Consider the following 19,594-nt stretch of genomic DNA (forward strand, 5'->3'; position numbering starts at 1 on the left):
TTTTCCTTCCTTCCTTTCTTTCTTTTTCTTTCTGAATAACAGAGTAGAGAGATCTATCAGCAAGAGACAGAATAAAGAAGTAAATGTTAGAATGAGCTTTAAGATGGCATTAAAGAAATGGGAATTACTGATAGTTTTCAAGAAAGAACCAGGAATCTTTTGAGATTTTTATTTTAAAGGAATAAGATTGTACTTTAAATTTCTTTTTATGGATTCTGAATCCAGTAGGAGCCCACATTGTATCCTGACCAAAGTTTCTCCTCGCTTAGTTCTCAGAGATCACTGCCTATATCTGAATGTATTTGTTTGTTTACTTACTAAGAGTGTCTGTAATTTTTTAAATAAAAATAACTGTTTATAGAGTACCATGTGCCAGACACTTTATATACAGTATCTCATTTGCTTCTCAGATACAGTTTATGATTATTTCCCCCATTTTACAGATAAGGAAAGTATGGATCAGAGATTTAAGCATTTTGCCAGGACTCACAGCTTTGGACAAGCCAAGAAAACCCCAAGTATGGCTGATTCAAAACCCTGTGTTCCTGTCTCACTTCCTCTTTAAGATGAAATCCCAACATTTGCTAAGGTTTAAGGGTTTCCCTCATTTTCACAGGCAAAATCACTTAAAGCAGTGGTTCTCTGAGTGTGTCTCTCAGATCAGCAAAATCAGAATTACCAGGTATTGTGCTAGAATCACCAATTCTCTGACCTGGTGGTCCCAGACTTAGTGAATCAGAAACCATGGTCTGGGTAGGATGGACCCAGTAATCTGCATTTTAACCAGTCCTTCGTGCCATTTGGTTGCATGCAAAGCTTGAGAACCACTGTCTAGAGGAGTGAGACCTGAGCAGGCTTTAATGCTAAGCTGGGAACTGGTCATTGGCTCACTGGCTTCCCAGATGCCACTCGTGGAGAATGTTTCTCCCTCTTTTTCAAGATCCCCCTGCAAAGCAACCAGTGCATGGTGACCTCAAAGTCCTCCATGGACTTTGTTTTGGTTTGGCAATGGTGGCACACAGGCTTACACCAGTTAAGTAAAAGGGCAACTTTTGAACATAATTTAACCTGGATGTTGTGGCGGATCGCAAAACGTCACTGTATTTTTTTGGTTCACGTTTGTGTGTGTGTCTACTTCTTTTTTCGTCCAGAACAGGAAGCGGAAGTTCTAAACTACACCAAAACCAGCTCTGGTATTTCCGGCCTTGCTGAGACCAGAAAGTAGCGGAAGAGACAAATCTCTCTTGTTAGAGTTCCAATTTGATTTCCAAATCAAGGTGCACAGGATCAAAGGTCTCTTGAGTACAGATCAGCATCCCAAACTTTGATGCTTATCTAAATAAACAGCTTGGAACTCTGCTCCACTAGTTGTGACCTAGGCAGGTGACTGAGATAAAGTGATAATCAGCTGCTAAGGAATGAGGGGAAATTCCCAGCTGAGAGCTGAAAGCAACAGTATTTGAACCTGTGATTGCCTTCCTTTTTAATTTTCTAAGGTACGGTGATCAATACCTTTAATAAATTGAAGATTGAAGTTCTTAGAACTTGAGTAAACTAGGAGGAAAAACAATTTCCACAAATGGATTCTTTCATTATGATTAAAAAAAAAAAAATAGCAGAGGAACTTTAAGGAGTTACCCTGCCAAGAATTTTGGCTGCAGTTGAACTAGTTAATATGCTTCTGTTGTACAACCTCTAAAATAAGTTAAAGCATATGGAAGTAGAAAAACAGGGAGAAAAGATCATATCATGTTTTTTATTTATTATTTAGCTTCCATTTTCTCTTTCAATTGTTTTTTGTTTGTTTCTAGAGGGCAAAAACAATTATTCGCCCTACAAGAAATCAAAGGAAATTTGGATTATTTTTTTAAGATTGTGAAACTTCTAGATGAGTGAACATGGAGGATAATCTATGAATCAAACAAGGGCACTTGGTACATCATTGGGCAAACTGATAAAACCTGTTCCTCTTAAAGGAGATAAGGAGTTGCTGTTGTCACCAGGACTTCCCTTGGTAAGTTAGTCCTACCACTGCGTACAAATGAAATAAAACTGGAAGAGTATTTTACTCATACTCATGGTTTAGAATCTTCAGAACCACCAGTCTGGTCCTTCTCTCTGTTGTGTTTTAAAGGGAATTAGTTTTCAGTAACAGCCTTCCAATATCTGGTCTAAAATAATCATATTAGCTCTTGTTAAAATGTACTCACGATCAAGTAATAAAACAATAGCATTCTTCCTACTTTATACCTGAAAACTGAAATTTCTAATCAATGTCTCCACTCTGCTGCATATCTGAGTGACATTGGGTTGCTTAGGGCTTCCTGAAATACTTGTGCACCATATACATTTCTAATCTGTATAAGAGAACACTGAAACATAAACAATGTCTTTTCCTTTAGCTTAAAGTAAGTATAGTATTTCAGACAGTTCATTTTAGCTTAAAGTAAGAAGTCAGATTCTGCACAGTCTGAGAACACAGACACCTCTATCTTGGATGAGAAGCTCTGGATGCTAAATTGAGTCCTGTTATGAAACTACTCTTTGCTTTAGATCTCCACCTTGTGGCTAGATGTTTAAAATGAAGATCCCTCTGGATTTTATGATCCTGGTTTATAGATTCTTTTAAAAAGGAAGTCAGGATGGACGTTTCCTGAAAATACCTTAGTCGAGATGAAGTCTGAAAATAATGAGACTTACAGTTGGGTATTTAAAACCGTATCACTCAGGTCCTTCTCTCTGTTGAGTTTTTCCTACTGAGGCACTTGTTTGCCACTATTTGTTAGGAAATTAGTTTTGGGCTTCTTAAGGATTGAAGAGACTTTCAGGGACCATCTGTTAAGTTAGTTCTGGTATTGAGGGAGCCACTAAGGGGACCCTCATCAGTAGAATGTTCCCATGCCCTCTGTAAACTCCAATGGGTGGACTCAGTTAGATATTACAACCTCAAAACACTGGGTAGAAACACAAGAGATACTCTTCTAACACATGGTTTAACTTCGTTCAAGAAAGCAGACAGGTGACAACTAGAACCTCCCGTGATTTCATTTTCGAAGTTGTCTCGTCACAACATAGAAAAGCCATAGGGCGTCCACCACGTGTACGGCAGCGCCCCCTAGAGCTTACAGACCACGCCGTCCAGTGCAAAGTCCTGCTAGGGCTAAGCCTGTTGTGCTGGGACCTTTGTGTGCTAGGGCTCTTTGGATTTACATAAAGTGCGATTTACAGAAGTTAGTTAACAAACTACAAGTTATTTTATTATACTGACTTGTTTACATGTTATCCTTGACTCCTGTTGGGTTTTCTCTTTTCCATGCTCCAAAGTGAATGGTGACTCCACCTTAAAATCCTACCCAAGATCTGACAACTCCTCCTCACTTCCATTGTTCATAGTGATCAGACTGAGCCTATCAGAACAGAAGTCAGATTCTCCCCACTCCTCTGCATCAAAACTTTCCATGACTTCCCTGTCACTTAGCAGAAAAGCCCAAGTCCTCACAGGAGTCTTCAAGGCCCACTCTACATTCTGGGTGTTTCCTCTCCAACCTCATGGCCTCTGATTATCACCTGCCCTCCTTCTGCAGCAGCCACACCATGGCCTTTGGATTACTACTCCGTCTGCCTGGGCGCTCTCCTTTCTGACATTCACAAGGTGTGCTTCGGGATTACCTAAAATTCATGCTTCTTTCCCGGCCGCCCTATTGGAAATTTCAATGTTCTTCCTACACTCCCAATCCCACTTCACTGCCTTTTTTCCCCTTAGCCCTTATCCCACATCTTATACATTTTATTTATCTCATGTATTTCCATCGCCTCGGTTATAATTAAGGCTCCACGAGTAAGTAGGGAGTTCGCTCGTTTTGTCCACTCCTAGCACTCAGGACAGTGCTTAGGTCAAGGAGGGTAACAGTAAATATTTGCCAAAGAGACAACTTTCTCACCCACTTGTCTTTAAGTCTCTTAGGTTCATGTCTTATTTGTTTGTATTTTTGCACCTGGCACCGTGCCCTGCGTTTAGGTTATTAATAAATGGTGGGTAAGTGAAGGATTGTTGAAGTGCCTTCCTCCCTGATGGAACATATAATCATGGAACAATTGAAATTTTTTTCTTATGTCTGATTTCAGACGTTCTCTGTTGAACTTGCCCTTAAACGCATCTTGGCCAAGGTCACTCTTGCCGATTTGATTCTGAGGACAGTCCTGTAACTATTTCAGACAGTTCATTTTAAAACGTCATTCTTAAACTTCATCTAAAGCTTTTCTCTTCCCTTTTCCCTGACACTGTCTACCTGGTGACCTGAAAATGGAATGTTTATGGACTTTCTTACATACTCATTCTTCTTTCTTTTCCTCTTGGACATTCCTTCTCCTCTCTTATCAAACCCCAGACTCCCACGGGGTCCCACAGAGCTTACTGCAGCCAACTCCGCGGGAAGGGGCAAGCAGTTCTGCTCCCCTGACTGGTCACAGACTCATGGTTTACAGCACCATTTCTCAGACTTTTACACACGTATCAATTTCCTAGTGGTCTTGATAAAAAAGCAGATTCTGATTCAGAAGGCTGAGGGTGGGGCTGAGACCGTGGGTTGCTGATAACTCCCAGGTGATGCCGATACTGCCTGACAGTGGGTGACGATTGAGTGACAAGGGATCGAGAGTCCTCTGCTTCTTCGGATTTAGCCATTTCTGTCTGACACTGGTGGCCTCTGTTGATATTGCCGCCTCTGCATGGGGACTATTGGTGGCTTGTAGGGGTCTCAGTTTAGCTTCATTTCGGGCCCTTCACTGCTGCCAGGAGTAAAAATTCTAAACATCTATCCAGGTTGGGCTGCCTGGGCAGCTCCCAGGGCTCCTGCCTCTTGGTTAAATTCTTTCTTACCTTCTTATGGAGCCAAGGAATGAGAGGGATGATAGTACATACCCTCTTTGAGCCATGGAGAACTGGTATTGGGGAGGGGTTGCCTTCTTCCTCTCCTAGACACATCACAGAATCATCTCATCAGATCTTCAGATGTGGCCTCCTACTTCTGGAATCTTCTAACATGGGAACAGATGTTACACAACCCTTTGTTTTTCCCCAGATCGGGGAAGAGACTGTAAAGGCAAATATGCCACAGGTCTCTTTTCTAATAATGGCCTCCACCTTGAGAATGGTCTCACCACACTTGACTTGTGTACTGGGATGAATGTTGACCTCTGGACTCTGCAGCCCAGTGAGGATCTAGCTAAAAGTGATTTTCTCAGAACTTTCCTCACTTGCCTTTTGGAAGGAAAACTTCCCTCTGCCCCTGCCCGAAGAAGGTGGGGGATTGGCACCCTTCTCACAGACACTTGACCCTCAAATCACGAATGATGACCTCTTTCATCATCTTCTTCTAATAGGATCTGTTAATGCCCCCTCACATGGACTTTGCCTCCATTTTTGGTTTCTCCTTTTCTCCCTGTTTCCTTCAGGCTTCAGCGTGGACTCCAAATTTAAAACTGCAGTGGAGGGTGGAGGTCTCAGAAAGCAAGGACCCAGGGATGGGTAGGGAATAATGATTAATCTGCCTTGGTCCCTGGAAGGATGAAACAACAGGATAATAAAGGGTTGTAAGTATTATACTGTTAATCATTATATGCTCATTGCAGAATTATTGTGAAACCCAAATTTAAGAATATCTTGAAGTTACAAGTGAGTTGCACTGGATCAAAATGAGCATACACAGCTTTGAAGACAGATTTTTTATTTTTTTTTAAGATTTTATTTATTTGTTTGCCAGAGAGAAAGATCACAAGTAGGCAGAGAGGCAGGCAGAGAAAGAGGGGGAAGCAGGCTCCCTGCTGAGCAGAGAGCCCGATGTGAGGCTTGATCCCAGGACCTTGAGATCATGACCCGAGCCGAAGGCATCGGCTTACCCCATTGAGCCACCCAGGTGCCCCGAAGACAGATTTTTTTAAAAAATTATGCAAAAGTTTTCCTTGAGCTCAGAAGTCTTATCATACAATGGTTGCAATAGTAAAAACAACTGATACTTATTGAGTAAAACTGCACACTAGTTACTGTATCAGGCATTTTAAATAGCCTTTTAACCTTCAAAATGTATACCGTAAGTAGCATCCCTGTCCCCATTTTACAGATAAGGTCGCTGAGGCTTTATGAGTTACAGTGACTTGCCTAAAGTCTCACAGTCTGTGAGCATCAAACCCAGGATTCATGCCCCTGTTTGTAGTCTCAGTAAATGGAAACCTATAGGCTTGATCTAGCTACCCTTGCAACTAGCTAAACATCTGTAAATTAGATAGTTAATGAGAATTAGGGCTGTAAGAAAGATCTGATCTGATTCCATTAGACTCATTCATTCATTCTTGGATAAGGAATTTCTATCCAAGTAAGATGAATAGTCTTCCCTAAGGTGACACACCACCAGCAGTACCAAAGCCTTGCTCATTCTACCTCAATGCTTTGAACATTTGTATTGAGAAAGAGAGAAGAAAAAGAAAAGTTTATCCTAGGGAGTCTCACTCCTAAAAGTATTATGATGAATTTTTTTAATAAAGATTTTATTTAGGGGCACCTGGGTGGCTCAGTGGGTTAAGCCGCTGCCTTCGGCTCAGGTCATGATCTCAGGGTCCTGGGATCGAGTCCCGCATCGGGCTCTCTGCTCGGCAGGGAGCCTGCTTCCCTCTCTCTCTCTCTCTGCCTGCCTCTCCATCTACTTGTGATTTCTCTCTGTCAAATAAATAAATAAAATCTTTAAAAAAAAAGATTTTATTTATTTATTTGCGAGAGAAAGAGGGTGAGAGAGAGAACATAAATAGGGTGGGACAGGTGGCAGAGAGAGAGGGAGAAGCAGACCCCCCACTGAGCAGGGAGCCAGATGCAAGGCTCCATCCGAGGACCCTGAGACCATGACTTGAGCTGAAGGCAGGCGCCTAACCAACTGAGCCACCCAGGTGCCCCGGGATTATTTTGGATAGTACAGAATCCTTCTATGGAAGAATAATTCAGCCCCATTGGTACCTTTCTTGTTTTCCCTATTTTGAACCTAATGGATTCATCATATAGTTCAATATTTGTTCGTGGAAACAAAGATCCATGAATTATCCATAAAATTTTACATTAAAATCTGGGTTTTCCAAACCTTTCTTTCTTCAAAACCTTGAGCATAGAAACCTATGGTAATTCACAGAGCTTAACGTATTCATGAATTAAGCAGAGATTTGGCTCCAAGTGTCGCCAAATGGTTTCTGTGTTAATGAGCATTACAGATGAACAAGGTGCAAATCAGGTTCAACCAACAAGCCCACCCTTTCAGAGTCCAGCTTTGTTTATTCTCTCCCTTTGGCAAGAAAACTGGAGTCAAACTACTTCATATGTGTGAGGTGGCCAGACATTGTGAACATGTGGTTACATGAGCCTTATCTCTCAGACCATTAATGCAGACTGGAGTAAGCAAAGAAAGGGAAGCCGATAGCGACTGTCGCAGAGATTTTGAATTCATTGCAAATATAGTCGAATAAGAGATCTTAGAACTTCTGCCAACTTATCTTGCTGCAGCAGGTGGCAGCGGTACTTGATACTGCCAGTGGTCGGAACACAAGAACGCCCAGCTCTAAGAAAACAGAAAAACTTGAACTGATTTAACAGACACATTAGAAAGTGATAATTCACATTGCCAAATACATTTTCATTTTGTAAAGGATTATAGTACTTAAGTTCCTAATAAGCTTTCTCAGGGCTGCTAACATATAATTTTTAAAAAATTAAAATTATGACTTACATGCAAATATAAAATGAACACATGTCAAAGATTTTATTCACTCCTTTACTAGTGAGGGAATTGGGAATATGTTAAGACTGGGTCAAAGAGCATTTGAAGACTTAAGATACTTACAGGCAATTTAATAAGAAATGTTAGGAGATTACTGAACCAGATACAAAAAAACTAGTTAATATCTTACCGGGCAATAACCATAACCTTTGGGATAATCTGTTCCACAAAACATTATTTGCATCTCTACTAGACAAAAATATATACTTTTCATGGTAACATCATTAAATTTGGAAACTTTGATCAGCAGTAAATAGCAATTTTTTTTGTAAATAACAATTTTTTAAAATATTTTATTTATTTGTCAGAGAGAGAGTGGCATGGTGGGGGGAGCGTGTGCAGCAGGCAGAGGGAGAAACAGGCTCCTTGCTCAGCAAGGAGCCCACCGCAGGACTCGGTCCCAGGACCCTGGGATCATGACCTGAGCTGAAGGCAGATGCTTAATTGACTGAGCCGGGTGCCCCAGTAAATATGAATTAAAGAAGGACATCTCCTAGATAACCCTTGGATGCCCCTTTGTCATATGATACTGACAGGACTTGTCATCTACTTTTTTTTTCCAGTTTTTGATACTTTTCCTTCACAATGCATTTAATTTTTATTAATTATATGATTTTTGGTAATAGATGCATAACATAAATATGTATGTAATGATATGGAAATGAAACTCAAATTATCAGATAAAATAAGAGTTGTATATAGAAGAATGGAGAGTCCTTAGAGGAACCATTTCAGATGAGGCAACATGGTCTGAAGACCCCTTTGGATTTACTACTACTGTTTATCAAGTGCTGCCTGTGTCTCAGGCATGACCTTAGATGCTTTATAAGTACTATATCTACTACTCATGTAATGACCCTGAAAGTAACTGTTATGAGAAGACAACTGATGATAAGGGAGCTAGACAACTTACCCGAGGTCATATAACTAACTAGATAGATTGTTGGGCTCAATTGTTGTGCTCTAAACTTGTGCTTTATAGAGGTTACTCTATACTCTGCCATTGTCAGCATTTCATTATGGGGGTAAAGATCTTAACGTTTCCACATTTAATTTTTTATCTTATTTTATTTAAATTCCAATTAATTAACATGTAGTGTATGATCAGTTTCAAAGATAGAGTTCAGTGATTCATCAGTTGCACACAACACCCAGTGCTCGTTACTTCAAGTGCCCTCCTTAATGCCCATCACCCAGTTACCCCATCCCCCTATCCACCTTCTCTCCAGCAACCCTGTTTGTTTCCTATGGTTTGTCTCCCTCTCTGATTTCATCTTTTTTCTATTTTTCCCTCCTTCCACTATGATCCTCTGTTTGGTTTCTTAAAATCTACATGGGTGAAACCATATAATTGTCTTTCTCTGATTGATTTATTTCACTTGGCATAATACCCTCCTGTTCCATCCACATGGTTGCAAATAGTAAGATTTCATGCTTTTTGATGGCTGAGTAATATTCTATTGTTTATCTATACCACATCTTCTCTCTCTGTTCATCTCTTGATGGACATCTGGGGTCTTTCCATAGTTGGACTATTGGGGACATTGCTGCTATAAACATTGGGATTTTTAAAAAATATTTTTATTTATTTGACAGAGATCACAAGTAGACAGAGAAGCAGGCAGAGAGAGAGGAAGGGAAGCAGGTTCCCCACTGAGCAGAAAGCCCAACATGGGGTTCGATCCCAGGACCCTGAGTTCATGACCTGAGCCAAAGGCAGAGGCTTTAACCCACTGAGCCACCCAGGTGCCCCTAAACATTGGGCTTATAAGCACTGACTCTTAATACTTGTCTCTGTATGAAACCTGGAGCTGATACTTAATGGAGATTTTCTAATGGCCACTAATTGCCTTGTCCTTATTGTATTATTTAACCAGCAAAACAGTTCTGTGAAGGGGATTGAGAAGCACCTTTAGTTTACAGCAAAACACAGTGATACTTAACTAGATCTCTATTTGTTCTAATTTAGGAATCTCCAAATGTCTGGTAGCATAGTGTATCTGTAAAATAGACTGTCTTCCCCTTTCAGAGTTTATAATCCATGAGAGACTGTATAAATATAAGAACATATTGACATTTATAAAACTCTGCAAATATTGAACAGAAACAGATTAAACAGAGAAGTGAATCGTATACCATTAATAGCTTTCCTAAAGCACTGTGATGATTTCACTGAGATAAATGTATCATTGGTAACTTCTAACTTTTAGAAAAGCATTTGCTTGCTTCAATATTCGGATGATGCAGAGGACTGGTTCAATAATTTGGACTTTCTGAGTCCTGGCCCTCAATTCAGGGAGTGGTTCAGATACCCTGATGGACATCCATCTTTCCTCCTTTTCTTTCTTATTTCCTTCCTTCTCCCTCTGTCCCTCCTTCCTCCCTCCCTCCTTTCCTTCGCCCCTTTCTTCCTTCTGTTCTTTCTCCCTCCCTCTTTTCTGTCTTCTCCTCTTCCTCCTCCTCCTCCTTATTCTCAACCTTTAGGCAAGACAAAATAAGAAACACAAATTTTTCACATTCACATTTCATCTTCTACTTTTTGTAGCTAATAATCCCAAATAGTTGTCATGTTAATCTATTACGATCTCCTTCCGACATCTTGCCAGAAGAGAATGTTGGAACTCATAGGTAGAGAGTGTAGACACCTGCGTTATTGCAGGAAGCTGAGAACATCGGTTTTAAGATTTGTGAGGTTTTTTTTTTTAAGATTTTATTTATTTATTTGACAGGCAGAGATCACAAGTAGGAGGAGAGGCAGGCAGAGAGATAGGAGGAAGCAGGCTCCCTGCTGAGCAGAGAGCCCAATGTGGAGCTCCATCCCAGGACTCTGGGATCATGTCCTGAGCCGAAGGCAGAGGCTTTAACCCACTGAGCCACCCAGGCACCCCAGATTTGTGAGGTTTAAATGAACACATGTGTCAGACATTTGTCTGGGCTTTCTAACCCATTAATTTCAATCTATATATCTAGTCTACATATCTTTGGTGTGAAAAACTTACTAGATGAGTGCATTGGAGAATCAGAGTCAAGAGGGACCTTTAGAGATGATCATGTCCAAATTCTCTTTCAGTGAATTATCTCTTTCACAATATCCCTGCTGCACAATTGTCCAATCATCAGTAATTGTCTATGCCTTCTTGGACTCTCAATGACTAACAGGGCTAGTTTTTCAAGGATGGCCGTAACAAATTACCACAAACTTGGTGACTTCAAACAATAGAAATTTCTTCTCCCACAGTTCTAAAGACTAGAATACTGAAATTAAGGTGTTGGCAAAGCCATGTTCCCTGTGAAGCATCTAGAGGAGGATCTTCCCTTCTTCCAGTTACATCTGGAGATATTCTTTAGTTGGTGGCAGCAACTCTAGTCTATCCTTCTGTTGGTGTCTCTTTTCCTATGACTGTCTTCTCATATAAGGTTACTGGTTGTATTGGATTAACGGCCAATCCTAATGACCTCCTTTTAATTTGGTTACATCTGCAAAAATCCTGTTTCCAAAAATGGTCCTATTATAGATATGAAGAGTTAGGACCTTAGCATATCTTTGGGTGGGAGAAGGTCACGATTCAATCCATAACACACAGTATAACTGAAAGAGCTAAATGATTTATATGCTCATACTTCTGTTCTTGGCTTCTTGGCTAAGAATACCTCACATCTATCCAGTCCTGAAGCCTAGCCCATCATTCTTGCATTGTGATCCCTCCCACTCCACTTGCTTGACCTGGTTTTGCAGGGATATCCCAGACCCAGTGTTACCCCAGGCTTACCCCAGACCCAGTCTTAACTCGGCCATTCCAAGAAGCTTGTTTCATTGTTGGTTCAGTTAACCTGTTAAAAGTTCTTTTTTATCTTTGGTACAAAATCTGAGCCTGTGTAACTTCCATACTTTGATCCTAATCTTTTTTTTCCTATAGCAACATATAAAACCAATACATTTATTCTTACAAATAATGCCATATTTTTATGTCACTGTAATTTGCAAAGAGATTTCATATTGTCAAAATAAATCTCAACAAAATGGTTGTAGATTAGCGAAATGAATTGTTCATGGTCATATGAGCTTTGAGCTGCAAAACTTGGGTTCCTTGAAAGTCAGCTGACTCTAGGGCCAGTTTTCTATATTATGCCTTAAATGTAGTCCTCTTCCTTACCATACTCTTTTATTTATTTTTTAATTTTTAATTCAAAAAAGTTTTTGTTTTTTGTTTTTTGTTTTTTTGTGGGGTTTTTTTTCCTGTGGTGTTTTTTTTTTTTTTTTCTAGATAGTGTGCACAAGCAGGGGAAGGGGCAAAGGGAGAGAGAACATTTTAAGCAGGTTCCACATTCAGCATGGACCCTGATGCGGAGCTTGATCTCACAACCCTGAGATCATGACTTGAGCCAAAATCAAGTCAGTCACTTAACTGACTGAGCCATCAAGGCATCCTATTACCACACTCTTAAATATTTGACCAATACTTACATATCCTACTTTCTAGTAATCTCAGTCTTAGCTTTATGCCTAAGATCAACTTTTGTACAAGTACTCTAGGAGATATACCTGAGAATGTTCTTGGCAGCACTATTCACAAGAGCAAAAACCTAGGAAAACCTAACAGCTCATTGACAGGAGAGTGGATATTAGAGTATATTTACTGAATGGAATATTACTTAGCAGTCAAAACTATTGAACAACAGCTTTCACCTTGGATAATACAAATATAATGTTAAAAGAAAAAGTCCCCAAAACATACATTAAATATGATATCTTTTTATAAAGTAAAAAATAAAATGAAATTAAAACTATACTCTTAGGCTTACTTGAAAATGAGATCTAATTATAAAAGATGAAAGGAAGGGATAGATTAAACACAAGATACAGGTGGTGGTTTAAGTTGAGTGCAAAAGGGAAATGCATGGTAATGACCACATACTGGTATCCAATTGCTAGTACTGTGTAACAAACCATCCAAAACTTAATGTCATAAAACAACTATTTAATAATGTTCACAGATTCTATACATCAGAGAGTGGGACAAGAAGCAGTGGGGATATCTTGGGTTTGGTTCATGATGTCTGAGCCTCAGCTGAGAAGACTGGAAAGATGGGCTGAGTTTTTGACAGTTGGGAAATGGAATCATCTGGGGATGTCTAGCTATTGATGTTGGCTAATGGCTGGAACACCTTTCTTGGCCTCTCCACATGGATTCTCAGTGTGGGCTAATTTGACCTTCTTCACAGCATAATGGCTGCATTCCAAGAGCAAGCATCCAAAGGGAGGAAAGCAAAAGAGCATGTCATCTTTATGATCTAGTGTAGTTGTGTAATGTCATTTTTGCCAAACATTACTGGTCAAGGCAGTTGCAATGGTCCGGTTTCAAGAGGAGGATACAAAGACCTCCCCAATCCACTGGTAGAATTCCAATAATATTGTAAGAATGGGAGCTATTTTTTGTGGCCATCTGCCAGAGGTACCTTGTGGCCACTGCCAGAAGTAGAAGTAAGTTGTTGCCAAATTCTTGTTTTCTTTTAGGGTGGTTCATGGGATCTTATTACATCATTAAAAACAGACAAACAATCAAGCATGAAAATAAATAATTAAGCACATTTGTAAATCAGTGAAGAGAATGTGTCTTAAACCAAGTATTATGATTCCTATACTTTTGTGTCCTTGGAGTCCAATAAATAAGTAAAAACAAACCTGAAGCTTGTATTCATCTCCCCCAACTTGGATGCTCTCAATGTCTTAATTTTTCTGATATTCATCTGATATTCCTCTAAAGCGTCTCATCATCTTTCTCATGCTCGTCCCAACATTCTCCAGTTAATCAGCATTTTTGCTAAAGTGTCATAACAGGAGGGCAAAGATACGATCTATCTAATGTAGAATACAGTGGACTATTTACTCTTATAATCTGTAGAGAATATTTCTATTATTATTCTAAAGTTACACTAAATTTTTTAGTAGCCATCTCCCATCATCAGCTCATACTGATCCGAGGTCATCTGAAACCTTTGTCCTGTTTTTCTCATGCCGTGCCATACCATACCATGTTTTTCACATCATTGAATCCAGATTCTCTCATCTTGAATTTTTAAATTGTTTTCATAAATCTGAAACAGTCATCTACATTTCTCTTCGTTAAATTTTAAATAGATTGTTTTCAGTCCATTTTTCAGAACTTTGAAACAAAGTAGAATCTCCATTGTATTATTTAATGTAGTATCTGTCCTCACCAATTTTGCAACATCCACACATTTGATTAGTATGCTGATTATGTTTTGATCTAAGTTGATCAGACAGGGCAAAGAGTAAAGCCCTGGTGGGTTTAGGATGATGTGATTTGTTTTTAGTGAATCCAGGCTCTTTTCTTTTCTTTTCCTTAATTTTCTTTTCTCCTCTTCTCCTCCCTTTTCTTTTCTTTCTTTCTTTTTTAAGATTTTATTTATTTATTTGAGAGAGATGGGGAGAGAGAGTGAGCATGAGCTGGAGGAGGGGTGGAAGGAAAAGAGAAGCAGGGAATCTGACTCCAGGGCTTGGGGCTCTGGGCTTGATCCCAGGAACCTGAGACCATGACCTGAGCTGAAGGCAGACACTTAACTGCTTAACTGACTTGACCACCCAGGCAGGCAGGTGGCCCCAAATTCTCTTTCTTTTTAAAGGTAAACAATTCATTGATATACTTCTCATTTCAAGAGAAGGTAGATGCTATATTTGCCGGTCTGTGGTTTTCAGAATCTATTTGAATTGATCTCCTCATTCTATTCACTCGTTTTCACTCTTTCATTCATTTTACAAACACAATACTAGGTAAGACGCAATAAAAGTAAATAAGTAAAAAAAGAAAGTAAAAAAGATGTTGCCTTTAACTTCAAAGACCTTGTATTTTGTTTCTCCTGCTCCCCACTCCTTTGGAAATCAGGGCTTTGGGTATCTTAGGTCTTCTGGCACAGCTCCATCATTTCCCTTAAAGTGCTTAAAATGGGATCAGATTTATGAATGTTAGATTGGGAAGATGAGGGTAGGGCAGGAAAGGGCAGGAAACTGCCACTTTACTGAGCAAGTCTTTGCAGAGAAGATGGAATTTCAGGAAGTCTTAAAACATCTGATGAATTTTATTTAAAGCTTCACTGAATTTTGTTAGATTTGACATAATACAGAAATATAGTGAAACTTAGAAGTAGTTATTAACTTGGCCTGAACCACATGGTAAGTGTAAACATTTCTACCACTGTTGGAATAGATCTTAGAATGTGAGGACTAGCATGCATCTCTCACTAAAAGTAGTTTTCTTGAAAAAAGAACTAACCTTATTAAATTTCCCACTGAAAGTTTTATTTTGATATTCTGTGTGTGCACATAATACTAGGTTAAAAAATCTTCTGGAAACAGTATGTCAGGCATTGAAGAAACAAAGTTTACACATTTTATTGTAGAATCCACTTTTTTCTTCAAAGCAGTAACTTTTTACTGTCTGCTTGTGTTCCATTATTGTGCTAATAAATCCATAGGGATAAAAAAAAATTGAGATTTTTACTAGAAGTGAGCCAAGTATAATTCTTTCCCAAAACTTAAGTGTTAGCATTGTCATTTCACTATGAAGATGGACTTTGTTTTGCCACTCAGTTATTCTTTCCAACCCCAATTTTGCCATTTATGCAAGGTATGTATGTGTGTGCATTTTGCTGCTGTTTTCTTACTTGTCTGTCCCTTTCCCATCATGTAGCAGTTTATTCTTTCAGAGTGGAAGAGGAAGAAAGAAAGATTGTCATGGTTCCCTTCTCCAGTTTTGTTGTTTCTCTTCTCAAAGACTCGTATTGGCCAAATTGAAGGTGGTGAGAAGCATTGAATTTGAGATGACTTTAGTGACAAAGTGTTTTTTTCCTAATGAACATTTTTATTTATTTGTTTGGCACAAAAAGAGAGAGAGGGAGGGAAGGAGAAAGCAAGCAAAAGCAAGGACAGCAGCAGGGGTGAGGCAGGCTCACCACCAAGCAAGGGGGCCCCCAGATGTGGGGCTCGGTGTCAGGACCCTGGGACCATGACCCCCTAACCAAAACAGTCCCTTAAACCAATTGAGCCACCCCAGTGCTCCAACAAAGTAGTTTTTCTTAGGGCTTCTTAGAAGCAATTAGTCAGGGATGCCTGGGTGGCTCAGTTGGTTAAGCAGCTGCCTTCAGCTCAGGTCATGATCCCAGCGTCCTGGGATCGAGTCCCACATTGGGCTCCTTGCTCGGCAGGGAGCCTGCTTCTCTCTCTGCCTCTGCCTGCCATTCTGTCTGCCTATGATCACTCTCTCTCTCTCTGACAAATAAATAAAATCTTAAAAAAAAAAAAATCTCTCAATGACTGATTGCTTCTTTTTTTTTTTTTTAAATTTTATTTATCAGAGAGAGAGCACAGGCAGACAGAATGGCAGGCAGAGGCAGAGAGAGAAGCAGGCTCCCTGCCGAGCAAGGAGCCCGATGTGGGACTCGATCCCAGGACGCTGGGATCATGGCCTGAGCCGAAGGCAGCCGCTTAACCAACTGAGCTACCCAGGTATCCCCAGTCATTGAGAGATTTTTAGAGAGAAGGGAAACAAGTAATATAAAGAAGGTGGAAATGGTGAGGCTATAGAAATTGTTGCCACACATTCAAGGATATTTCTTCAATTACTGTGCTATTGAATAAAGTCCTGGGATGACTTCTCTGTCTCCAAAAGAAAGACTACTCTTTTCAAAATTTTTAAAATATTTTATTTATCTGAGAGACACTGAGAAAAAATGAATGTGGCAGGGGTGGGGTAGAGGGAGAGGGAGAAGCAGACTCTTGGCTGTGGGGCTCGATGTGAGGCTTGATCCCAGGACTCCAGGATCATGACCTGAGTCTAAAGTAGACACTTAACTGACTGAGCCACCTAGGCACCCCAAACGTCTGCTTTAATATTATTTCTTTTCTCTGGTTTTTGTTTTTGTGTGTGGGGGGGGGGAGAGGATTAGGGGATGTCAGGAGCAGAGGCAGGGCCAGGAGGGATGTTGGAGAAGGAAAGGACAGCCAGGAAGTGGGGATAGGAAGGGAGGTGGAGATCGGATGCCTTATATATCCATCAGAACTGAAATTAGATTTCTTTCTTTTTTTTTTTAAGATTTTATTTATTTATTTGACAGAGATCGCAAGTAGGCAGAGAGGCAGGCAGAGAGTGAGAAGGAAGCAGGCTCCCCGATTGAGCAGTAGGCTTGATGCGGGGCTCGATCCCAGGACCCTGAGATCATGACCTGAGCCAAAGGCAGAGGCTTAACCCACTGAGCCACCCAGGCACCCCTGAAATTAGATTTCTTATTAAATTCCAAATTGGGGTGCCTGGGTGGCTCAGGTGGTTAAGCCTCTGCCTTTGGCTCAGGTTGTGCTCTTCAGGTCCTAGGATCAAGCCCTACGACAGGTTCCCCGCTCAGTGGGGCGTCTGCTTCTCCCCCCTGCTGCTTCTCCCTGCTCATGCTATCTCTCTCTCTCTCTCAAATAAATAAATAAGTATTTTTTTAAAATTCCAAACTTGAAGGCAACTTGGGGGAGTATATCGGTGGCCAATACCATGTCACACATTATGGTGTTGGATATTGTAAGGAAAATTCAGAACTTCTGAAATTCTTTCTATTCTGTGATAGAGAAGGAAGATGGACAATGGCTTTGAACTGGCTGCTTTACTTGGCCAATGGGAAGATGAGCAGAGAAAAGCAGGGCATATTGGCAAATTATGATTCATTGATTTATAAATTATTATTTACTAAAATTAAATATATGCTTCCTTTTGGACATAGCATGAGCTCATACACTTGAAAAATGACATTTGCTTTTCAGAAAGCCTCTTAGAGAAGTTGATACATACGTTTATTGTTAATATATTGACTATGGTAAAATTATGGTAGTAAAGCTTCTATTTTATAACCTACTCTTTTCAAGCAACTCATCATATGTTGCCTGTTAGCAGATTCACTGTTTATATTTAACTTTCTTATCCCATGTTTGTATCCTTACTTTATTTAGTCTTTAACTTAACTCTTAGCGGTTTCCCATTGTTGACTGAGGTTTTTAAGACAAGGAAACAATTATTATTATTTTTCCAAAGAAAATTAATATAGAGAGATATTATCTCATCAATCTTTTTTTACTCTTTTTCCAAATAATGAGTCCATTTGGAAATCTGTTGAAAGTATGAACCTTCTCTTCCTAAAATGTATGTACCCAAGTTTGCATACAATTTCAGGGGGATAAACTTTCTTTAAAGGTAGAGGGGTCCCAGCTTAATACATTTTATTTAGAATGTGGGGCAGCAAGAATGAATTATACTGAAAGGGACTAGACGAGGAGATAGATCTGGTACAGAAACAGCTGCAGACAGGTGTTGTACATTTTTGCACAGATTATTTCTTGGTGGTGTGGGAGCTTCTTTAATTAAAATATCATGAGAACAGCTGGCCGCCAGCTAGCACTGGCAACACAAGAATGTCAATAAATGCATCACAGAAGAAAACTTCCAGCCACAGCTGTTTCCAATGGAGACTCGGAGTCTGTAGCCCTACGGACAAGAGCTTCAACTTTTCCATTTTGCTCACACTTGCTGTAGCATCTTTAATGTTGAAAATAAACTGAGAACTTCCCCAGTATTGTTAAAAATACCACCAGGGGCATTTAGGCTTTGTAAAACGTTGGAAAAGTAGTTAATTCCAAACAACTCATCACATGTCTCCTTGTGAGTCACTGAGCAAACAAACAAAACAAAAACAAAAACAAAAACAAAAACAACCAAAAAAATGAGCTCCAGGACTCATGACTCGGTTGTCTCCTTTAACTCGGAGACCGCAATCCCACTGGCAGCGCGAGAGGGCTTGGCTCCAGGATGCAGTGTCCGGAGTGGAGGGCAGGGAGCACTGGCGAGCACGTCCTGGCAGCGCCCGAGGCGCACACATGATGGGATGCATCCCAGGTGGGTCAGGAACGATCCCGGGACAAGTCAGGACACGGGGTTTCTGGTTTTATTCCCCTCATTTGCAGTCACCCCTTTCTTCTTTCGGTTTCCTTAGCTTTAAAATGGGACTAATGTGAGAAGGAAGTGAGAGAGCAGAGATAGTGTTTTCAAACCTGCAGGTCAGGGGCGCCTGGGTGGCTCAGTGGGTTAAAGCCTCTGCCTTTGGCTCCAGATCATGATCCCGGAGTCCTGGGATCCAGCCCCGCATGGGTCTCTGCTGCTCAGCAGGGAGCCTGCCTCTCTGCCTACTTGTGATCTCTATCAAATAAATAAATAAAATCTTAAAAACAAAACAAAACCCTGCAAATCATTAATCGAATGGAAGGCATTATAATTTCTCCACTTTCACATAATTGGAAAATGATGGTAAGTAAAATATAAGTACCTTTAAAAGTAAAGTAAAAGTAAAATAAGTAAAAATAAGTGCCTTTTCTAGTGTTGGTAACCTACTTTAAAGTCGGAGGAATCCCTACTGCGGGCACAATGTGTGAACTTCTATACAGCAGCCCCCTGTTACCCATGGATTTGCTTTCCGCAGTTTTGGTGGGGAGTGTTCAGCTGTGGCTTGGAACCAGGTAATCCTCCTTCCGAGGGATCCTCGGGTCAATAGCAGCCACACCACGCCCGTGTCATTCCCCGGCTTCATCTCATCACGTGGGCAATTTACCATCTCTCCTGATCACAAGACGGGCCAGTACAGTACAGTAAAATGTTTCGAGAGAGAGAACCACATTCATGTAACTTTTATTCCATAAATTGTTGTTTGTTCTGTTTCATTATTACTTATTGTTG

At 40.2% G+C, this 19,594-nt stretch overlaps 1 long non-coding RNA gene across 1 annotated transcript in view; it reads left to right on the plus strand.

Moving 5' to 3' along the window:
* LOC132025464 (uncharacterized) overlaps window positions 1-13,413 on the plus strand; it is a 214,540-nt gene extending 201,127 nt beyond the window's left edge. The window contains exons 5-6 of the long non-coding RNA XR_009406589.1: window positions 5,455-5,592; window positions 13,330-13,413. This is a non-coding gene — a long non-coding RNA (uncharacterized LOC132025464). The remainder of the gene's footprint in view (window positions 1-5,454; window positions 5,593-13,329) is intronic.
* Window positions 13,414-19,594: the final 6,181 nt, after the last annotated feature.

This window comes from Mustela nigripes, chromosome 10, assembly GCF_022355385.1.
Source record: "Mustela nigripes isolate SB6536 chromosome 10, MUSNIG.SB6536, whole genome shotgun sequence".
Lineage (NCBI taxonomy): Eukaryota > Metazoa > Chordata > Mammalia > Carnivora > Mustelidae > Mustela > Mustela nigripes.